The sequence below is a fragment of the Ictidomys tridecemlineatus genome, chromosome 2 (assembly GCF_052094955.1).
Source record: "Ictidomys tridecemlineatus isolate mIctTri1 chromosome 2, mIctTri1.hap1, whole genome shotgun sequence".
In the NCBI taxonomy this organism is placed as follows: domain Eukaryota; kingdom Metazoa; phylum Chordata; class Mammalia; order Rodentia; family Sciuridae; genus Ictidomys; species Ictidomys tridecemlineatus.
Genome location: NC_135478.1, coordinates 119,990,664 through 119,999,644, shown reverse-complemented (window position 1 = coordinate 119,999,644; position 8,981 = coordinate 119,990,664).

Sequence of the window (8,981 nt, the reverse complement as noted above, 5' to 3'; positions counted from 1 at the left end):
TTTGGAACCTTCTGAAAATAAAATCTCTTATTCTTACGTACATTCTTTTGCAGCTTTCCCTCCTTAATTTGTACCCCTTAAGCTGAGCATCAGGAAGAAGGAAACACCAGAGAAACTCAAAGATCCAAAGGACACCAGCCCTGCTCAAGTCACTCTGGAAGCTGCCTAGCCTGAATGTGCCCAAAGCTTGAGGAAACATCAGCCCTGTTCAGCCACTCTGGGTTGGATGTACAAGGTGAAAGATATACTAACCAAAAGGAAAATGGACTGTTTCACTCTTTAAGACAGCTCTTATACTGTCATTGCCACCCCTTACTTCTGTCATATACAGAGTCCTTTGTTTTGTCTTGACTCTAGGACTGATAACAATCAAACACATAGTTAATAATATCAGAAAACAAACACATGTACCAGTTCAATCCTGAAAGGGCATTGCAGTTGAGATCCAAGCTCACTATTTGGAGGATGGCTTCCTTTTCTTGGTGGATTGAAAGCTTAATTGACATAGCATGGATTGTGCTATGAACTTGTGTATTGCTTCCATGTTTGTTTCCTCTTTTCATTAAAACTATTGGTTCTACAATAGAAGCAGGTTTCCTTTTTAAAAAAGAGAAACAACAACTATGATATTACATTATATAAAGCTTTAAGCCAAGAAGATAATAATGCCCTTTGACTTAGAGGATTAAATAATGAGCATCAAAGGGGGTAATGCTGTAGTTTCCAAAAGACTCCCACCTTAATTGTAACACACAAGTCTCTCTCCTAATCAAGAAGAGATTATTTTAAGAAGTCAACAAAATTTTCAGAGCACTCATTGTGCTTTGAGATCCTTTTTGTTGTAAAGGCCAGGTTTCTCTTTCTTGTAAGAGTTAGGCCTGCAGGGCTGGGGGTGTGGCTCAGTGATAGAGCACTTGCCTCGCACATATGAGGCCCCTTGTTCAATTCTCAGCACCACATAAAAATAAAGGTATTGTGCTCATCTACATTCTTAAAAAAAAAATAGTCTCCAATCAAGTTTTTTGATGTGCGAAAATTTCTGCTTTCTGTGTAAAAAATTGTGAAACCTCTGTCCAACCTATGAACGTGGAACAAAGTTAAGTTATATTAAACATTGTGCTGTGTAACCACCCACTGCAATGTTAGAGAATTTCCAGACCTGGGGTCCAGAGCTTGTTTGGTGTTATCCCCTCTGGGTTGTTGCAGCTTAAATAAACCTGCTTCCTCCAAATTCCTCAGGTGTCCAGACTCATCTTTTCTGCATCAATGCCTGCTTGAAATGCTAGAATGTCCTAATTCTTGAAGGACCTGAAGAGACAGTCTCTCAGACTCTGTCACAGTATGAATTCTAGGAAAAGTAATTCATCACAATGAAACTAACTCAGATTGACAGCCATCTACAGGAAGGAATTTAAACTTCACCTTATTCCTCTCCCAGCTTTTGTTGAGATAATGTCTAACTTAGCCTCTGATATCTTACAGTTTGCTTTAGTTTCTCTGTCTTCACTTTCCTCCGATGAAACCTCTTCCATATGTCACACCCATTCTTTGTCTAATGTCATTTATGTTGTCACTGTTCATCTTTTTTCCCTCTTTATAACAGTGACATTTTGTTTTCCTGATGACATATAGATATACACTTTCTCTTGCTTTTTGTGGCATTCTTTTGAGCAAGGCCATCAGAGCGGCAATGAGGCTCCACTGTTGTGGCTGTTGCCTTATGGTGTCCCCCTGTCTCTCTTCAGTAATGGGCATCACACCACCATTTTTATAGGTTACTTCCAGAATCTGGAGGGCAATTAATTAACCACCTTTATCTACTTACAAATCTCCTCATGGGGCACTAGTTGAAGATCCCTCATAGCTAAGAAATATATTCTCAGTTGGTATCTTTTTTTCACCAAAGTGACAGTTATGGTCCTTATTCTATAGTGCCTTTGCATGGACCCCATGTCCTCTCACATTTATTATTCCAAAGGAAAGTCAAGGAATATAATGATTCTTGCTCTTTTCTATGTCAGTAATCCTGTTGTTATTTTTGGACTATCTATGTTTCCAATAGAGTGACACAAAAACTCTTGCTCCCCTCACCCACTTTTCAATATCATGCCCATCCTATTCTGATGAGGCCTTTCTAGCAATGAGTCAAAACATTACTGGCCTACGGACCCCCAAATCACACCTTCTTTCCTCTCAACAATGTACCTAACACTCATCTGTCAATATCAAATTTTCCCACTCTTTTCTGTACCCACCCCCATTCCCGCAACCCTGGTTTCCCTCATCATGAGTCTGTCCCTACTTAGCCTACTACCAGTTTATACACATTACAAGAGGAAAATGGAGAATACTGACTGGTAAGAATGCAGGTACCTTTTTCTATGCAAGATCTAAAACAGGCCCAACAGGATTTAGGAAGATTTGCTGATGACCCTGATAAATATATAGAGGGATTCAAACTAAGGCCTTGAGGTAATCTGGAGAGATATAACAATAATTTTGAGTCAAACTCTAACTGAGACCTCAGTTTGCTAAGGTTTGGAGGATGATTTATATTTTCCTAATACTTTATACCTTGTGTGCCCTTCTGCTGTTCAAACTGAGCATCCTCATTGGAGTTATGATAAATCACTTTGAAGGTGATACAGAGATCACCTGATCACTTGTCTCAAGGCAGTACTTAAAAATAATAGGATGAAACCTATTCTATGACACTGTCATCAATTGATCAGGGGTTGGGGTGAAATCCCAGGACTTTTGTAGAAATATTGAAGGAAGGCTTAGTAAAATATACATTCTTAGATCCTGCACCTCTTGAAAGGCAACTTATTTTAAAAGATATATTTATTCTTCAATTTGACCCAGATTTTAGAAATTACAAAATTGGTAGCAGGCCCTTGAACTTCCCTTAAAGTTAGCCATGCAGGTCTTTTATGATCAAATCAGGAGGAAACATAAAGGGACCTAAGAAAGGAGAAAAGAGGGCCAAGAGACCAATACAATTATTGACTGCAGCTCTTCATGGCCACCCTCTTTTCTTCCCCACAGAAGCCTTGAGCATCTGAAGGTGTCTGTCATCATTACAGAATGTGAGGGCACTAGAAGAAAATCTGCCCAATTAAAGGCAGGCTTCCAAAGACTTCTTGCCCTGTATGTGGCAGGAGAAGCCACTGGAAAGTGAAGCACATGCCTGAACCCCAGTGGCTGGGGAGGCTCAGGCAGGAAGACTGTAAGTACAAAGCCAGCCTCAGCAAAGTAGCAAGACCCCAAGCAATTCAGAAAGACCCTGTCTTTGAATAAAATATAAAAATGGTTGGGGATGTTGCTTAGTGGTGAGTTTCCCCTGACTTCAGTCTCTGGTAACCCCTACCATAAAAACCAGATTTGCATTCCCCAAAAGATGCTCTGTCCTCACCACCCTTGCCATGGAGAGAAGTTTTTAGTTAGGGGTTTTATAGAACTTTTTGGTGGAGGAAATTTCTGGTTTTTGGAACAGCTCAATGTATCTAATATTTCTCTGTCTCTTGATATATCAATTTTATGGTGATAGTTGTATCTTGTTGTTTTTCTCATAGGGCATTTGCCTCTAAATGATTTCCTCTATTTCAGATATTGAGGCCCCCTGGATAGAGCTTAACTCATAATCAAGAGCATTTCACTGACAGCAAGTATGGGAAATACCTACCCTTATCAGCAGAAAGTAGGCATTAGTCACCCTTGTCCCAGATATGATTTAGGGTCTTGAACCTTGGCAGGGAGTATTAGGTAGCAGTTAGTAGTGACCAGTGAAATGCAAACCAATAACATGGCAAGGTCATGGGTTTCCTTTAAAGTTACTTTTATAGTTTTCTTTACGTTACTTTTAAGGCAAATGGGTAAACAGATAACTTACAGAAAAACAACAGGTGTGGAGACCTTAAAGAATAAACAGGTAAAAGAGGGCCAATCAAGATATATATCCAGAAAGAAAGATTAATGGGGGCTATTCTAACTCTTGACAGGGTCAATTGGGGTCATTGTAAAGCTAGAAATTATGGCCATAGTTGTTGCAATATATATCAGAAGAAAAACTTTCTCAGTATTGCAGGGGCTGTAAGGTAAATTCTGCCTTGTCATTAACCTGAATATTCATATTAACAGAAAACTGACTTATAGATGAAGTCCTCTGAACAAGAAGGCCACCATGACAGTTCTGGAGAGGACCAACTAAGGTCAAAACTCAACCACTCAACACGAAGGAGGTGAACACTATATTGGCAAAGGGTGCTGAAGGTAGACCCAGTTCTCAAGGCAACCACAAAACACCAAAATATTCAGAGAAAGCACTGTTTCCTGTTGTTCTTTGCTGGGAGATGACCTACCCTCTTGGGAGTGCTCTTTGTTTGAGTCTTAATTTAGTTTTACTACTAATAAAATTCTCTTTTCTGGTTTTCAGTGATTGACTCAAACTCTTATTTCTTCAGAACAGAAGAACTGGGGTTTGGAGCTTTAGCACCCCCCTCCCCAGTCTCCTATGACAGGAGAGACTCCTGGCCATCTTTGGCCAGGACAGTTCCCAGTAGGAAATAGGAGATTTAAGGTGATGCTGAGATAGGTTTTCTTGAAAAGGTGGGGAGCTCTGCCCTGAGCTCTCCAAAGTCTCCAAGAGTTGGGTTCCACTGAGCAGCCTGGTTCCCAGCACAGCTGAGGTGTGGGTAGGGGCCAGCTGTGTAAGCATCTTCACTCCAGGGTTCTGGCTACCTTATCTCTAAGCAGGCCAGCCCCTGGATGTGTGACAGTGAATCCCTGAATCTCCCAAACAGAAACCTCTTGAGATATGCCCATCTTGGGAAAAGAGACACAGTTGTTGGCCAGTTGGTGGTGTTTCCTTTGTCCCTCATGGACAGTGTTTTGCAATAGATTGTCTTGCCTGTCTTCTCTATGCATATAGAACTAGTTTATACCCCAGAGGGTTGCAGGGGTCAGGTATCCCAGTCCAGAGGATTGTGTGGTGCCCATAACAACCAAATCTTTTTAGGAGAAGGATACCAGTCCAGTCTCAGACAGGAGTAAACATCAAAGGAGATTTGCAGTGCCTTTTCTTCATGATACTCATAGGCCCACTCTCACTTCTGTAGCCAGGCCTCTCACACCTGCCCTGTCCCCATGAAAATAGATGCTTCCTGTGTCACCTCCCTTCCCTTCCCTTCCAAACTCCCCACAATGTTACAAGTCATCCAGAAGAATAGCCTCACATTAAGACACAGAGTGCACACAAGCCAGACATAGCACAACTGTCCATCAACAGAATCAGGATGCATAGCTTGTGAGACTCTCAGGCACAAAATTTAATGCAGGAACAGTGAGTAAACACGCTACATACAACTCAAAGATGACTCACAAAATACTGAGTGGAAAGAACAAAATGTGCTCTATGTTCCCATCCTTAAGACCTTCAAAACCAGGAGACATACAATTACTCTTTGGGGCGTGAGGACATGGTAATGACAAAATTCAGGGCCAAGGCCACCTTAGGGATGTAGCAAGTAGGTCAGGAATAATATGTGTGTGATTCTATGGTGCTGGGGATGCTGTAGGTCCTGACTGGGGAGGTGGGTGTCAGCCCACTCATGTTATAATTCATCAATCTCCACAGATACATTTCATGTACTTTGCATATGTATTTTATTTCACAAAGATCACACAAAAATAAGCCACCCCACCTTTAGGCCTGTGTTGGTCTTCTCAGGGCACTGGCTCCTCATGTCTTGCTCAGATGGTCTTAGTGGAGAAGACAGGGTGGGGAGCTTCCAGGGCCAGAGGACAAACAACTCAGGTGGCCCTGAGCCAAGGAACCTACTAATACTACTTTCATTCTTTCCCCTGGGGTTTCCTCCTGCCCTCTGCACTACCATACATTTGCTCCATACCCCCTGTGTTCTGTTGTGTTGACCTGGGAATCTGGCTTCCTGACTCTGTCAGGCCTGCCTGGAGTGGTATTTTCTGACCAAGTTCTCTTTCTTATAAAGGATTGGCTCTGGTGAATCAAGCACCCCAGCATCCATGATTAATGAAATCTTCAGAGTGGTATTTTAGTGTGAATTTACTCACTTAGTTAAAGCTGACTATGTATGAATTTATCAGTTATATAATGATTTGAACTCCATCTCCTTGTCAGGCCCCTCATTAGGTATACAAGGTCAGAATACTTGTCCTTTTGGAGAGGACAGGTATGAGAAGACAGATTCATGTGATGAATGCTGCAGAGCAGTCTGGGGGCCTGTGAGAGCCATCACTGAGCAAAGCAGAAAAGGGATCCCTAAAGAAGTGATATTTAGCTGGGCATAATGGCAAACATCTATAATCCTAGTGGCTATAGAAGCTGAGGCAGGAGGATGGTGAGTTTAAAGCCAGCCTCAGAAATGATAAGACACTAAACAACTCAGTGAGATCCTGTCTCTAAATAAAAATACAAAATAGGGCAGAAGATGTGGCTCAGTGGTTGAGTGCCCCTGAGTTTAATCCCTGGTTAAAAAAAAATGATGTTTATAGGAAATCAATAAACCTTAAATTATACTACAAGTAACAAAAACAACATGGTATTGGCACCAATACAGACATATAGATTAATGGTACAGAATAGATGGCACAAAGACAAACCCACATAAATTCAGTTATCTCATACTAGACTAAGTTGCCAAAAACATATATTGGAGAAAAGATAGCGTCTTCAACAAATGGTGCTGAGAAAATGGAAATCTATATGTAGCAAAATGAAATTAAACATGTTTCTCACCCTGTGAGAAACTCAACTCAAAGTGAACCAAGAAGTTACACACTAGAAGAGAGAACCTGTGCCTAGTAGAAGAAAAAGTAGGCTCAATTCTTCACCACTTTGGCTTAGGAGCTGACTTCCTTAACAAGATTCCTAAAGCATGAGAAGTAAAATCAATAATAAATAAATGGGATGGAATTAAACTAAAAGGTTTCTTAATAGCAAAGGAAACAATCATTAAGATGAAGAGAGAGTCTACAGAATGTGACAAAATAGTTATTATATGCATAATCTCCAGGATATATAAAGAACTCAAAAATCTTTACACCTAAAAACCAAATAATACAGTCAATATATGGGCAAAGGAAATGAACAGACATGTCAGAGAAGAATAAATATAATCAGCAAATATATGAAAAAATGTTCAACATCCCTAGAGATTAGAGAAATACAAATCAAAATTCCTCTAAGATTTTATCTCACCCCAGTCAGACTGGCAACTATCAAGGATATCAGCAACAATAAATTTTGTTGAGGATGTGGGGAAAAAGGTACACTCATACAGGGCATGTGGGGCTGGAAATTGGTGCAACCATATGGAAAGCAGTATGAATATTCTTCAGAAAAAAAAAGGAATGGAACCACCTTTTGACCCAGTTATCTCACTTCTCGGTTTATATCCAAAGTAACACAGCAACATCAAAGTTTACAGCCGTTCAATTAGCAATATCTAAACTATGGAACCAAACTAGGTGCCTTTTAACAGATGAATGGATAAAGAAAATGTGGTATATATATATGTTATGGAATATTACTGAGCCATAAAGAATGAAATGATGGAATTTGCTAGGAAATGGATACAGCTGGAGAATACTATGCTAAGTGAAATAAGCCAATCCCAAAGAACCAAAGGCCAAACGTTTTCTCTGATATGTAGATTCAAATTCACAGTAAGGGAAGGTGTCTAGGGAAGTGTAGAGACACTTTAAATTAGATATAGGGGAATGAAAGGAGGAGGGGGTATAGAAGTAGGTGGGTTAGGAGAATAAATCACACATTATTACCTCATGTGTAAATGTGAAAACACAACCACTGTAATTTTATGTCATATACAATCAGAAGAATGAGAAGTTATACTCTATGATACATGAAGTGCCAAAATCCACTCTACTCTCATATGTAACTAATTAGAACAACAACAAAAAAAGGCAATATATTTGAGCACGATAAAAAATAAAAACTTAAGATATTTTCACTGGTCCTTTTAGTGACTATGACCTTACATGCTGCACGTATGGGCCATAAGGGTTAGTTGGCCCTTTTTCTAGAGAGTCCACTATCTGTACAGAAAGGGGAGGCCTGGTAAGTATGTTGCTGGAAGGATTTCAACTATACTTGTCAAACTGAGGACTGAAAACAGTGCCTAGGCCTGCAGGGTTTGCAGAGTCATTGAAAATTGAGTGGAGTCCTTTAGGAATTTACTGCCCGTGTCCATTCTCTACACCAGCCCCTAATATACACCATGGCCAATCAGAGTTCCATGTATGGCATAGATAGCATTTTGTATTATTGATACACTTGTTTATTTTCTAACTTTTGAAATACCATACATATACTATTTTCAAAATCACTAAATCAAGATAATTAGAATTCTCATTACCCAATTCATTACCTAAGAATGAAAATGATAAAATCAGAAAGTTCCTCTAATTTGTTAAACCTTAGTCGGAACCATTATCAACAGCACCAGCAGCAATGTTCATACAGGCTCATCTAAAATAAGTGACCACTTTAACAGGACATATTTTAACTCCAGATTTGTAAACTTGAAACTGTAATTTTGGGGTCTTGGAGGAAAGAAACAACTTCTGACCTCCTTGTGGTTCTTCTTCAGATAGGCCAGTTCTTCAGTCAGGTTCTCAATCTGCATCTCCAGGTCACCTCTGGCCAGGATTAGCTCATCCAGTACCTTGTACAGGCCAATGATGTCAGACTCCAGTCTGGCATACAGCCAGGTCATTCTCATACCTGAAAATTTGTTTAGGGAATTAACACAATGAGTTGGACAAGGCCAACATTTCCAATGCTGGCAGAAATGATCTGGAACAGGGATCCAACATGGCGGCCCGCGAGGAAGCAGCGATTCTAACGTCTCCACTTTAACCGGATAAGAAAGACCCATCGGAACAGCGGCAGCCTACCTACGGAGGAACTTCTAGCATAATTC